Below are 14,829 nucleotides of genomic sequence, written 5' to 3'. Positions count from 1 at the left end.
GTGAATGTGTGTCTGTGAGCATGAATGGGAGTGTAAGTGTGTAAGAGTGCATGTGAATACATGTGTGAGTGTGTATGAAAGTGGGAGGGTTTTGTAGAGAATGGAAAGAAGATCTAGTGAGGATCCCTAACACCCTAACCCATGCCCCCCAAAATCTCTGTAAATCAAATAAAGCTTTGAAAACATCTCAGCTAATTCAAGCTGATTTAACATCATCACTTGATAAATGTGTAAACTGTAAGTAACCCACTGAAGAAAGAGATATGCCAAATAGCTTTATGGTGCCAGGGCTAGAATCTGGGTCTCTTGACCACACTTTGTTCTGTTGCCAATAGAATTGCTCTCACTATTCCTGAACACCGTAGTGGTCACCTAGAGGTGTGCTGTCAGCACTGTCTTTTTAGGAAGCCCATCCCCCAATATCCTCCTACTCACCACGTCCCACACTTACCTCATTACTGCAGACATTCATCTCATCGCTTACGATAAAAGTAACACATGCTCATTATATAAAATCCACCTAGCCACATTCTGCAAGAACAGTTCTTTTGCACAGCACACTTCCTGGCAATGACTGATAGGTCTCTAGGGAGAGCAGCTGAACCAAGATTGGCCAGTTAGAGCTCTTCCCTGAGAGTCCTCACAACAGAGTGAAGAAAGGGAGTCATCTCTCTCCAATGGCTAATGCTGTAAGATACAAAACTCACCTTGTGGAAGAAGCCACAAAGCCACTATGAAAAAGACTGAATCCAAACTATAGAGAAGTAGGATTAAGAGACACAGAGGATCCCTGTTTCCAGCTTTTCAGAGACCCAGCATCATTTCTGGACTTGCTGTAACTTGAATGTTTAATCCTCTCTCTCTTTTGTGCTTAAATTAATTAATTAAGCAGGATCTCTTACCCCTTATAGCCTAAAGCCAAAATATACCAGTGTAATCAGATCCCCTCAGACTTTTTTGTATCCACTCCTCAAATCTCTATTCTCTTTTTTGTGAAATGTATTTTACTATAATATAAAACTCAATGTATGTGAGGGAGATATATCTAGTTCTAATTTCTATATTGGGAACAAGAGAACTTAGAAACATTTAAGTTAGGGGAAAAGATAGAAATAAAACAAATCTTATTACCAATTCTGATATCTTCCCAAGAAACCACAATGATGTATATAAATTGGTATAAGTAACAGAGACCCAAAATAATATTCCTTAAACATGATAAAAATTTAAATTTTTTGTGCAGTGAAGTCCAGAAGTGAGCAGTCTAAGGTTAGTATAATGACACTGTTCCATGAAGACCTCAGGGAGTCAAGCTCTTTCTAGCTTGTTGCTTTCATTGCATTCTCAGTTTTCTTATCTGAAAAGTACATATGTTGCTATACCTGCCTCACGGCCCAAGATGGCTGCGTTATCCTGCCATCCCATCTGCACGTCAGCCAACAGGAAGAAAAAAAGGATGAAGAAGAAGGGAGAAAATGCATCAGCTCCCCTCTAAGGAAGTCTCCAAGAAGTTGTCAGATGACACTTCCACTTAAATCTTATTCACTCACAAGAACATAATCATATGGCCACAACTAATTTGAAAACAGTCTGGAAAATATAGTCTTGACTCTGGACAACCATGTATAAAACTACAAATTAAGAGTGTTTTAACCTTGGAAAAAGTGAGAATGGGCATTAGAGAACAATGTCCCCATGATTACTGTCACTGTTATGGTTTCTTCTTTGACAAGTTCTGCCATCTTTCTAGTGGTCACTCTAACTGTTGCAAATGACAGCCCTTCTCTTATCTCTGATGCCTAATTTGCATATACCAGTGTTTATGACTCCAAACTAGAGACGTAATGTTTAGAGCTAGAGAAAATATAATGAACCTTACTTGGAGGTTGGGACCAAATGGATCTGTTGGAGAATTCAGGAATAGACCATGTGGTTCCATTTTTCTCTTCCCCAAAGATTTTTCTCCCTAATCCTCAACAACCTGCTGCCCCATAAGGAATGACAAGCTAAAAAGCTCCCCTAACACACACCTCCCACCCCTATTTTATTAGAGGAGAATATCTCCTGATAGGATCCTTATAAGAGCAAGTCTGATTCACTCTTCATTTTTTTTTTGAGACAGAATCTTGCTGTGTTGCCCAAGCTGCCAGTCTGGAGTGCAGTGGCACAATCTCGGCTCACTTCAACATCTGCCTCCTAGGTTCAAGTGATCCTCCTGCCCAGCCTCTTGAGTAGCTGGTAGTACAGGCATGTGCCATTGCACCCAGCTAAATTATGTCCCTTTTTGTCTTATTCACAGACTTAAGAGCCAAATCTCAGGCAGAGCAACATACACTCTCTCTTCCTTCCTCCCTTCCTTACTTTCTTCTTTCATTCCGTCTTCCTCACTCCCTTCCTCCCTTACTTCCTTCTTCATTCCTTCTTCTTCCTTCCCTCCCTTTCCCCTTTCTTTATTCTCGCCTTCCTTCCAGGATGTTTTCTGTAAGACTGAAGGGATTATACTATGCATATCATTTAACACTTAGTTTTTTTCAAGATGACAAATATCTTGACATATTTTTCCATCAGCCTGCAGTAGCCTATGGTACTAAAGTTTATTAAACCAGCCCCTGCTGATCATAGAAAAGTGTTGCAAAGTCTTGGCATGCGTGTCTTTGCACCCTTGCTCAGGTTTTTGGGTAGGACGAAATCCTTAAAGTGGATTGCTGGGTCAAAGGGGATGCACATTTTAATTTGCCAAATTGCTGGGTTGCCTTCCAAATACATACCACTGTATATTTGGTATGTGTTCATTTTAATCTCTGTAAGACATCATTTAAGAAAGAGAGTTCTCCTTCTGCATTTTGCTTAGTTTTTTGGAAAAGTAAAAGTCAATCCAGGTCGGGAAAGGAGAAGATTGGGGAAGGCTTCCATGAGAAGGTCACTTTTCAACCAGACCTTGAAGGATGGCATGGTATTCAGAGAAACAGACAAAGGACATTCCAGGTAGCGGCTGGAATATGGAGTCAAAGACATTCTTGGAGCTTGGTCAAGGTGGGGAGGTAGTTCATTATTCCTTGGTAAATTCTTGGCCATAATGTTACTTAGACCACAGCCCACTACAAGGCAGATTTAGATACTTGAACAAAATACATAAAAACAGACAAACAAGCAATCACATTCCAACAGGGGGAAACAGACAATAAACAGAAAATAAAGTCAACTAGATGGCATGTTAGATGGAGTTAAGTGCTTTGGGGAATAAAAATCAGGGATGGGAGATGGGTAATGTGCATGGGGAGCAGAAGGGGCCGCCATGTTAAACAAGATGACTAGAAAAGGCCTCATGAGAGGGTGATAATGACCCATAGTGGGTGAAGGAAGGAGCCTTCCAGATTCCTGGGGAAGGAGCATTCCAGGAGGAGGGGCATCAAGGACAAAGGGCCTGAGGTGGGAGAGTCCTCAGTGAATTAGGAGAACAAGAAGGTCACATGGCCAGAGCAGAGTGAAAGAGTGGACAAAGGGGACAAAAAAGGTAAGGTCCTAAAACCCTAGGGGCTGACTGCTATCAGGCTTTGTGGCTTGCTTGGCTGTTTGTTTGGTTTGGGCCATTTTTTAGAATAAGATGATAAACCATTGAGAGGTTTTTAATAGAGGAGTGACACACTCTGACATGTGGTTCAAGGAGATCCTTCTGGACAAGGAGAGATGAGGACCAAAATGAGACCGATCCAAAGGTTGCTGGCATAATGCAGGTAACTTGGACCAAGGTGAAGCAGTAATGGTGGTGGAAAATGACCATATTCTGAATGTATTTTGAAGGTAGAGTCTTTAGGATTTGCTCATGGATTGGGTGTGAGGTGTAAGAGATGAGGAAGCATCAAGATAGCTGTAGAGTTTTGACCTGATGCTGCCATTAACTGAAGTAGGACTCAGTTTGGAGCTGGGGGAGAGTCAAGGGCTCAGTTACAGATATTAATGTGTGGTTCCTTTAGACATCAGAGTGCTGTCAAGTAAGCAGTTGGACATGTTAGAACAAATTCAGGGAGAGGTCAGGGCTAGAAATATAAACAGATGAGTCATCAGCATATAGATAGCATTAAGAGTCATTAGGCTACATGAGGTGACCAAAGGAATGAGCATGGACAGAAAAAGAGAAAAGGTCTGAGAATTGACCCCTAAGACATTGTTACAAAGTCAGGAAGGTGGGAGCAGGGAGCCTGTAATGGGGACCAGCTAGCAAGGTAGGACATTGGGTCCTGAAGGCCAAAAGACATGAGTGTTTGACAGAAGAGCATGTGATTAAACACTGCTGCTGACTATTCGCAGCTACAGAAATACGGAACCAGCCAAAAGGCTCATTAATCAACTAGATTAATGGATAAAAATTTGTGGTATACGCATGTTCTCACTCATAGACGGGTGTTGAACAATGAGAACACATGGACACAGGGAGGGGAGCACTATACACTGGGGTCTGTTGGGGGGAAATAGGGGAGGGACAGTGCGGGGTGGGGAGTTGGGGAGAGATAGCATGGGGAGAAATGCCACATGTAGGTGAAGGGGAGGAAGGCAGCAAATCACACTGCCACGTATGCACCTATGCAACAATCTTGCGTGTTCTTCACATGTACCCCAAAACCTAAAATGCAATAAAAAAAAGAAAAGAAAAAAAAAAAATGTGTGGTATATACCGTGGCATACTACTCAGCCATAAAAAGGAATAAAATAATGGCATTTGCAACAACCTGGAATTGGATGGAAAACCAAACATCATATGTTCTCACCCATAAGTGGGAGCTAAGCTATGAGGATGCAAAGGCATAAGAATGATACAATGGGCCAGGTGCAGTAGCTCATCCCTGTAATCCCAGCACTTTGGGAGGCCAAGGCGAGTGGATCACCTGAGACCAGGAGTTCAAGAGCAGCCTGGCCAAAATGACAAAACCCTGTCTTTATTAAAAATACAAAAATTAGTTAGGTGTGGTGTCACATGTCTGTAGTACCAGGTACGTGGGAGACTGAGACATCAGAATCCCTTGAACCAGAAGGCAGAGGTGGTGGTGAGCCAAGATGGTGCCATTGCACTCTAACGAGGGTGACAGACCAGGCTCTGTCAAAAAAATAATAATAATAATTATACAAGGGACTTTGGGGATTCGGAAGGAAAGGGCGGGAGGGGTTGAGGGATAAAAGACTACAAATAGAGTACAGTGTATACTGCTTAGGTGATGGATGCACCAAAATCTCAGATATCACCACTGAAGAACTTATCTATGTAACCAAACACCTCCTGTTCCTCCCAAAACCTATGGAAATGCAAAATAATAAATAAATAAATACTGCTGTTAGGTCAGGAAAGACAAGGACTAAAACGCTGACCACTTGATTTTCTCCTGAAAATAATTTATTGCTTTTAACCAAGTGCTGGTCAAGTCTCCCTACCCTTGGATGGAAGTCATATCACTTTGCACATCATCAGCCAAGTACTGATTGGATAGTTTCACTTGCAAAGGGGAAATCTTATCTCCTAGTCATGAGGTGGAATTTCTGACAGAAGGAAGAGCATATATTAGGTGAAGAAAGCTAGACTAGGAAGGAATGAAGACGGCATGGGCACCAGTCTTGGTTTATCTACTTGCTCCCTGTGTGACCTTAAGATCCTCTGCAGCTCTCTGCATCTTCACATGCAATATGGTGGGTGGTGAGCAGAGCAGGGTTCCCTGAGACACTTTTCATAGTCTCTTCCCAAGTCTAAAATTCAAAGACATTTCCCTTTCTCAGTCAGGATGGCTACATGTTTTGCAGGATTCCTTTTTCAAAATGTGTTGTGTGGGGGGAAATGCTGTTAAAGATACTAAATATAAAGCTTTTTCTTTTCTTCCACTATCTCTCACTTGACTTGTCTTAGTGCTTTAATTGCTATCTAATATCATTCTAGGTAAAATACGTAAATGAAATTTTACATTATTAGTATGGATTTTACCATTTACTTTTACATTATGCAATGCAAAATTTTAAATGCAAATATGAAAACATTGAACTCATAAGCAGAATCAATAAAATTATGCAATTCATATTTCATAGTTCATACATGCTGTATTAGTCATTTCTCACACTGCTAATAAAGACCTACTTGAGACTGGGCAACTTCTAAAGAAAACGAGGCTTAATGGACTTACAGTTTCACGTGGCTGGGGAAGCCTCACAATCATGGCAGAAGGCAAAAGCCACGTCTTACATGGCAGCAGGCAAGAGAAAAGACAGCCACAACCATCAGATTTTATGAGACTTATTTATGGCCATGAATACAGTGATTCAATTATCTCCCACCCGGTCCCTCTCACAACACGTGGGAATTATGGGAGCTAAAATTAAAGATGAGATTTGGGTGGCAACACATGCATATGTATTTCCTTCTGACCTGAATAGTGCAAATGCTGCACAAAACTAACTCAACCGCTTTCATTTCACTTCTTTGATGCACACATTTTCTCCATCCCTCTCTACTTGAGGCTTACTGTTGAGTAAGGAATGACTAAAAGAAAAAGAAACCAGGAATTGGCTTATCTTTTTCTTTTTTTCTGTGTCATCATATTCAGTATAAATTGTTGACTAGTAAGAAGGAATATGAGGGAGTCTGTTGGTTGTTTTTTTGCTTTTCCTAGAATGTGATTGTCTTCTTCATCTGTAAAATGGGGATACTTTGTAAGACTATTTTAAAACAGAAAATTCATTTATCCACTCATGTAATTCTGTCCCAAGCACAGTGCCTGGAACACATATGTGTTCAGTAAATATTTTAAATGCTAAGAATTCAGTGTGGCTCAAGTAGGGTGGATGCTGAGGTACATAATAAAGATCACAGCTGAGCAGTAATTGAGTATTTACTATGTGCCAGCTATTGTGCTAATGCTATTGTATTAACTCATTTCCTCTTAATTACAGCCTTGTGAAGTAGGTATTTTTATTATCCCCATTTTACAGATGAGGAAATTGGAAAGATAAGTAGCTGGGCCAAAGCCCCATAGCCAGTTAAGTGGCATATCTGGGAGTCGAGCCCAAGTCAATAAGATGCCAAAGCACGTGCTTTGGAACACTAACTACACTGGTTTCATAGTTACTTGGTAATAAAATCAAAGTAGTCAAAGAGCTTTGGAGGAAAATGATGAGTTCAGTCTGGGGAATCCAAGAAAGGCACTGAGAAGGCGGCTGTATGTACACGTCTGTAGCTCAGGAATGATGAACAGACTATAGATAAAATTTGGGAGTCCTCGGCTGAATGATAGCCAGTAAAACCATGAACATGGATATGAGTAAGGTAAGAGAACCCTATAGAACTAAGGAGTTTGAGAGCCAAGGAAGAAAAGAATGCTGAAAAGTAGAAGCTAAGACATAGGAGGGGATACATAGGGGGAATGCCTGGAAACCCATGGGCATTAATTTCTCATGCTACAGAAATGGCCAATCAGATGACAACTGCAAAAAGACCTTTAGATTTTGCACATGACCCCACAGATGACTTTGGGTAGAACAGACTCCCTAGACTGGTAGATAAGGGGACAGGGACAATGGAGAGATTTATAACTAAACTTGGTATGACTTTTCATCTGTCACAGTCCATGGAAAAAAATTATTCTTTGTCAAACTACATTTCCTGACTTGGAGGCTAAGAAAATTCAGTCACTGCAGCAAGATGCAAGATGCAACTTGGCTGTGGACATTTGGCAAGCCACTCACATCCCCTCTTGAGGCCTCAGTTTCCTCATCTGTACATAGAGTTATTGGATAAGACATCCTCTAAGTTTTCTCCCAGATCCAAAATTCTATTCCCTTCCGCTCCAGATGCTCTTTGAGGGTGTTGGTGTTGACAAGAAAGGTGGGGTGAAAGAGAGGGAACCCGCTTGGCTGCAGCAGGTCCCCTCGTGTCCTATTCCCTCTCTGCCTTATTTTCTCCACAGTGCTCTAAGGCAGCTGTGGAGCCAATGATGAGAACCACATGTTTCTGGGCAGCCCTGCTGTTGCACAATGCCACCAAGGGGAGGTCAAAAAAGAAAGAAAAAAAAAAGAAGAAAGTAAGTAAGAAAGGAAAGAAAAGAGCTTTGGTATTCTCAGCTTCCATAGACAATTCCCCCATTGATGTACTGTGAGTCACGGCAGGCCGCCAGGCCATTGTGGTTTCTGAATCACTTCCTTCAAGAGGGGCTCTCCACTTGTTCCCGGGCTGACTTTGACCAGGGCTGGAATGCAAGGAGGTTGGACCCTTCGGAGTGGCTCTGACTGCCTTCCTCTTTGCTGGTGCTCCAGAGGGGAAGGTGGAGGTGCTAGGCAGCAGGGCGGAGGGGTCTGAATGGAATTTAAGGCGGCAGAGAAGCAGGTTGGACCTGCTTGTCCCAACTGGTGGACCCAACTCATGCCTCTCTGTCTCTGTTAGAGATGAAAATGATGTAAAAACCCATATTAAAGGCCAAAGTTTTCTCTGGTGGACGCTAGACTCAGTCAGATCCAGAATTTCTGTCCTCTCCACCTTGACATCCTGGTTGATGTGGACAAGGTTGACATCTTTTGAGCAGAAATAGATTAAAGTTGATCCTAGCCATTTCTCCCATGGCACACTCAGTCTCCCATCTTGCAATTTCCATCTTGAGGCCAAGGATGTTAACGGCCCAAGAAGCCATCACCTGGGTGGTGGTCCTTAGGTGAGAGTCTGTTTTACGTTCTTGCTTAAAATAAGCTTCATTTTTTCAACAAAGAGCCTTAATCCTTACTCTGGACTGGACTCTGTGTAGGCACCATGGATTCCAAGAGGAGATAGACATGGTGCCAACTGTATGAAAGAGAATGATAAGTAAATAAGTAATGATGCAAATTTATCACCAAACACAGACTTGGGGACAAGGGGAGCTCCAGAAGGCAGCCAGAAACGTTTGTTGGATGGAGCATTTAGTGCCATTTTCCTTTGCCCAACCACCATTCCTTCCCCCCAACCCCCTAACTCCAGGACTTTCCAGAAGATCAGTGTGAATGGGCCCTGGATTAGAGATAAAGTGGTCTCTCCCCTCCACCAACACAGGGTGCTGTTTCTCCATGACCCTAGCTGTTAGGGAATATGCTAGAATGCCGCCACCTGGTGGGCGCACGGAGCCATGTCCATTTCGCAACTTAGCTGCACCTGGGGCTAGTATCGGAGATGCGATGAACCAGAAGCCATGCCCGAAAGAAACCAGGTTTGGCACTGCTACTTAGTGGACTGAAGTTACAGATGACAAGCAAAAGGAGAACCTTTTAAGATGTCCTCCCCTCGTCCACATTCAGCTGACCATCTCCTCTTAAGGAGCTGGATTTGGAGGAGAAGCTAGTTTAGAGCAGGAACCATATCTTAATCTTCTATATGCCTCTCATAGCCTCTAGCAGAAGATCCAGTAGGTAATGGGTGTTCTGTGCATGGATGTTCAAAGGGATCAGTTACTGTATATGATCAGCCAGAATGATAATGAGGGTTCTCTCTGTCTTGCACCACCATATCCCTAGCACCATGCCTGACTCTACAAATATACATTGAACCATTGAATAAAATTGGACTCTCAGAAGTAAAGGTTCTGGAAATAGCAAACATGGTTTGCTGGAGGACAGTTTAGATATTGTCTGTATTGTCCAGTACAGCCTCCTTCCTCTCAGATGCATCCCAGGAAGACACAGTGACTTGCCCAAAGTCACACAGCCAAGATTTAGAACTGGGACTGGTGAGTGGGTCAACTTGCCACCTGGCTGCCTGGCAGAATCAGCCCATGCATATATAAGAGACAAGGCGGCCGGGCGCGGTGGCTCAAGCCTGTAATCCCAGCACTTTGGGAGGCCGAGGCGGGTGGATCACGAGGTCAAGAGATCGAGACCATCCTGGTCAACATGGTGAAACCCCGTCTCTACTAATACAAAAAATTAGCTGGGCACGGTGGCGCGTGCCTGTAATCCCAGCTACTCAGGAGGCTGAGGCAGGAGAATTGCCTGAACCCAGGAGGCGGAGGTTGCGGTGAGCCGAGATCGCGCCATTGCACTCCAGCCTGGGTATCAAGAGCGAAACTCCGTCTCAAAAAAAAAAAAAAAAAAAAAAAAAAAAAAAAAAAGAGACAAGGCAAGCAGCAAAGAAAGTAGGGAGGAGGCATTTGTCCAGGGTTGTACCCAGTGGAAGAGCTTCCCACTGAGACTCTAATACTATCCTGTGCTCCTAGGGTAAAAAGGAACACCAGCTACTACATTAAATAAAGAGGTAAAGAATGTCTAGTAATCCAAGGAAAGCACAGCCAAATGCAGTTACTGGGTGCACAGAATCTGATGTGGGAGGTACCATCACGTCACAGGTCCAGGTGGAGCTCTTGTCTCCCAGGAAGAGTTTGTGAAGTAGTATAACCCATGTCTTGAAGTTGAGCTCCAGAGTGGGTGATGGTTACCCAAATGGAAAAAGCAGTCTGGCTTACATGTAACAATAAAGGTCTGGCTACCTCCCCAGCACACTCTTCATGGCTTTATTCTCTCTCAATTCATCTTCCCTGAGCCACATGGACCTTTCAACACTCTCCTGCTTAGACTATCAATGGCTCCCCATTGCCTCTTGGATAAAATCTAAATACCTTCCCTTATCATCAATCCACTCCAACTCTCTAGCCACATGCTTCGTCCCTTCCTGTCTAGACCTTACCACCCTGATTACACTGTCCAACACCTGTCTCTCAAGTAGGTTCCGGTCCTGGCTCCACCACTTGCTCTCATTGTGACACTAACGAAATCACTTAATTCTCTGTGCCTTCATTTCCTCATCTATAAAATGAAGCTCATGCTAGCATCTACCAGATTGGGCTGTTGTGATAACTGATTTGAGTTCAGTATGTGAAGTCCTCCGAACAGCGCCTGGCACGTGGTATGCTCGCAATGTATGTTAGCAATCATTCCTGTTACTATTGCTACACATAACATGCTTCCTCATGACCCCATCCTTTCACACATGTTGTTCTCTGTGCCTGAAGTGTCCTTTCTCTGCCTTCTCCCTCAGAGAGAGAACAGCTCATTCTTGAAGTTCCAGCTCAATGTCCCCTTTTTAGCAATAGGGAAAGTTAAGTGCACCCTCATCTTTGTACACATCCCAACCCCATGTTTATCCTAAATCCCATTGTCACCCCAAACATTCTCACTCATCAAATGGGGGTGTAATAGCATCTGTTGATCATGGTACCTGCCTGAAATGCCTTATGGATGAGATGGGCGACTCCATAGTCATCCTGTAACCTGTGTAAATTACAAAGCCTTCAATGAGCATGAGAGACGTATATTTTTGCCATCATCAAAGGGCTGTTGACTGTCCAGCTTCTAGCCTGCCAAGGTAGGGTTAGCATGTCCCTTGCTGACCCAAGGCCCAGTCTCCAGGGGGACCCACCCCTACCTCTCACAGACAGCAACTCACTCTGCAGCCTGCTGGACCACACCTGCTTCTCTCACCTATCCACCCGAAAGTGGGATTCGGGACGTCAAATACCGGCTATGAGCACATGGTGCTGCCAGCACAGCCTACCCAGGGATCTCCCACCTGGTTGTCACTGACCACCTTCCTCTGGTTTCACCCTGGGCTCTGCCTTTATTCTCCCTCTGCCTCGATTGGCCTGTTCACAGCAAGAATGGAAACGTCTCCTGACTCCTGGCCCACCCTCCTTTTCTCTCTCTCCTCCCCCTCAGCTTGCTTTAATGTCCTTAAATCCATCCCAGGGGCTTTAACAAGCCTTCATTCATCCACTCATCAAGCTCTGTGTGAGACATTTACTCTCTGCAGGGCACTGAGGGAGACTGAGGATGAGCAAGATGCAAACGCTGCCCTAGGAAGAGGGGAGAGGAGAGACAAGAATTTGTTGAAGGTGCCAGCACAATGCCAGAGACTGGGTGGCAAGGGGAGAGAGGGTGAAGGTCTTCTGACGTGGTCCTTGCCAGTCTCCATTGGGGGACTGTAGGTCTGCACTTTGGTTGTGCCTGGCTGGCATGCATTGAGGAGGGGCTGGCCTGATCCTGTCCCAAGCATTCAGCTGATGAGTGGCATTGGAGCCCAGTTTGTGGCTGCTGTGTCCTCTGAGCATAGGTAAGGCCCTGGGGAGCACAGTCTGTAGCCCTTCCTACCAAGCCCCACCTTGTTCTCAGGGTGGTGCCACCCCGCTGCACTCTGCCTGGGCAGCCTGGATGCAAGTGACCCCTGGTTGAAGGTCATTTGGCCCTGTGGCAACAACCTTCCTTGGCCAGCACCCCCGTGTGAGTCTCAGCTAACTTTTGTGTCTCTCTCAGTGGCTTATGGGAGCCTCTGGTTCCCTTCCATGTCAGACAAGAAGTGAGGGAGGCTCAGGAGGGCAAATGCAGTCTTAGGCTAAGACTGATGCTGGGTAGGTAGGGCAGGAGATGCCTGGGAAGGGATCTCTTCCCAGAATTCCAAGCCAGAATGGGGCAGAAGCTCCCCACCCACCTTGCCAGCTTTCTCCTCCACCCAACAAGGACCCCTTGACTAATGCTTCAGCTCAGAAGCCTCATGGGCACAGGGGCTTCTCACTTCTCTTTCCTTCTCTCCATGTCTCCCTCCCACAGTGCCCTGAAATTAAAGGCTTTCTTCTTTGTCCTCTCTGGTATGGACGTTCCTACACCCCGTCTTCCTCCTACGTGCGTTCAGCCTCCTGCTCAGCCTGAATAGAAGAGATAGCTGCCCTATCCAGAAACTATACAAAACAAAACAAAAACCCTATGTCCTGCTCCCTCTAAGTCAATAGCGGCTAAAATAATTTAGAAATTCTGATTTTGCTTAAGACAAGGCTCCTTTTTTGTTTGTTTTGTTGTTGTTGTTTTGAGACAGTCTCTCTCTGTTGTCTAGGCTGGAGTGCAGTGGCACCATCTCGGCTCACTGCAACCTCCGCCTCCTGGGTTCAAGTGATTCTTGTGCCTCAGTTTCCCAAGTCACTGGGATTAGGGTTCAAGTGATTCTTGTGCCTCAGTTTCCCAAGTCACTGGGATTACAGGCTCCCAACACCACACCCAGCTAATTTTTTGTATTTTTTAGTAGACACAGGGTTTCGCCAGGTTGGCCAGGCTAGTCTTGAACTCCTTGACCTCAGGTGATCCACCCACCTCGGCCTCCCAAAGTGCTGGGATTACAGGTTTGTGCCACCACACCTGGCCAACAAGGCTTCTTTTACAGACTCAAAAACTCCTACTCTGAATGTTAAATGTTGACTATCGATCTGCGACCTCTCTTTGCTTTGGTAACATCCCAATCCTCAACCTCCCAAAGACAAGCACATGCTGAGTAAATAACAGAAAGTTTCCAGCCAAGGAGGTGCAAAGGAGAGCCCTTTCTGCATCATGTTTCAAAAACCACTATCCTGATACAGCAGCTAACGTTTACTGGGCATTTACCATGAACCAAGCAGTTGATATACATCATATTGCTTCATCCTTTCAACAGTCTATAAGGTGGATTATGTTATTTTTCCCAATTTACGGATGAGCAAACCAAGGCTGCTTTAGCCTAGGTCAAGCAGCAAGTATATGAGAGAGTCAGAAATGGAGAAATGGAGCACAACGTGTTTGACTCATAACCACTGTGCTGAAAGGGGACGTGAGACCTGCCCTGCAGAAATTTGCAGGATGAAAAGATAGACTTGTGAAACAGTACACGGTAGTGTTATGAGCCATTCAAAACCCCTTGCTAAGGAAGGACGCTTACTGTTTGTGGTGCATCTACCACACAGCAGGCATTCCCAGAGACCACATCCTCTCATCTTCACAACAATCCTGCACCCCCAGTTTTACCAGTGAGGTGGGTGACTGGGCTTAGGAAGGTTAGTTCTCCAATGATCATGAAGTGGTGAAGCTGGGGTTTTGTCTTATTTCAGCAATTCCCAACCTTATTGGCACCAGGGACCAGTTTTGTGGAAGATAATTTTTCCATTGACCAGGGAGGGGGAGGGATGGTTTCAGGATGATGCAAGCACAGTAAATTTATTGTGCACCTTATTTCTATTATTATTACATTACAATATGTAATCAAATAATTATACAACTCACCCTAACATAGAATCAGCAGGAGCCCTGCTTGTTTTCCTGCAGCTAGACGGTCCCATTTGCAGGTAATGGGAGATAATGACAGATCATCAGACATTAGACTCTCATAAGGAACGTGCAACCTAGATCCCTTGCATCTGCAATTCACAATAGGGTTCACACTTCTATAAGAATCTAATGCCGCCGTTGATCTAACAGGAAGCAGAGTTTAGGTGGTAATACGAGCAATGGGGAGTGGGTATAAATACAGATGAAGCTTCACTGGCTCACCTGCTGCTCACCTCCTGCTGTGCGGCCCAGTTCCTAACAGGACACAGGTTGGTACCAAGGCCACAGTCTGTGGCCAAGGGATTAGAGAACCCTATCTTAGTTCATTTCTGCTTCTGTGACAACATACCTCAGACTGGGTCATTTATAAAGAATAGCCATTTATTTCTCATAGTTCTAGAGGCTGGGAAGTCCAAGCTGAAGGTGCTAACAGCTTCAGTGTCTGGTAAGGATGCTCTGCTTCAAAGAGGGCACTTCTTGCTGTGTCACCACATGGCAGAAGGGGCATACAAGAAAAGAATGCTGCATCCTCACATAGCTTGAGACATGGAAGAGCCAAGCAGCTCTCTGAAGCCTCCTAAAGGCCCCACCTCTTTATACCATCACCTTGGGGTTTAAGTTACAATATATAAATTTGTAGGGACATATCCATTCAAACGATAACAGCTTTGAGCCCAGGTCATGTGATTTCAAGGCTTAATTTCTTCCACTATTCTACGC

At 44.5% G+C, this 14,829-nt stretch overlaps 1 protein-coding gene and 1 long non-coding RNA gene across 3 annotated transcripts in view; one reads left to right on the top strand and one right to left on the bottom strand.

The window, feature by feature from the left end:
• The window catches only part of LOC105730308 (uncharacterized), a 37,073-nt gene extending 36,535 nt beyond the window's left edge, over window positions 1-538 (bottom strand). Inside the window, exon 1 of the long non-coding RNA XR_001110452.3 lies at window positions 452-538. This is a non-coding gene — a long non-coding RNA (uncharacterized LOC105730308). The remainder of the gene's footprint in view (window positions 1-451) is intronic.
• The window catches only part of SYN3 (synapsin III), a 497,817-nt gene that overhangs the window by 350,677 nt on the left and 132,311 nt on the right, over window positions 1-14,829 (top strand). The gene's annotated exons all lie outside the window — the stretch shown is intronic.

This window comes from Aotus nancymaae, unplaced genomic scaffold (genome assembly GCF_030222135.1).
Source record: "Aotus nancymaae isolate 86718 unplaced genomic scaffold, 86718_ANA_hifiasm-v0.15.2.pri h1tg000076l, whole genome shotgun sequence".
NCBI lineage: Eukaryota > Metazoa > Chordata > Mammalia > Primates > Aotidae > Aotus > Aotus nancymaae.
Note: the sequence above shows the minus strand (reverse complement) of the source record. Positions and strands in the feature narration are given on the sequence as shown.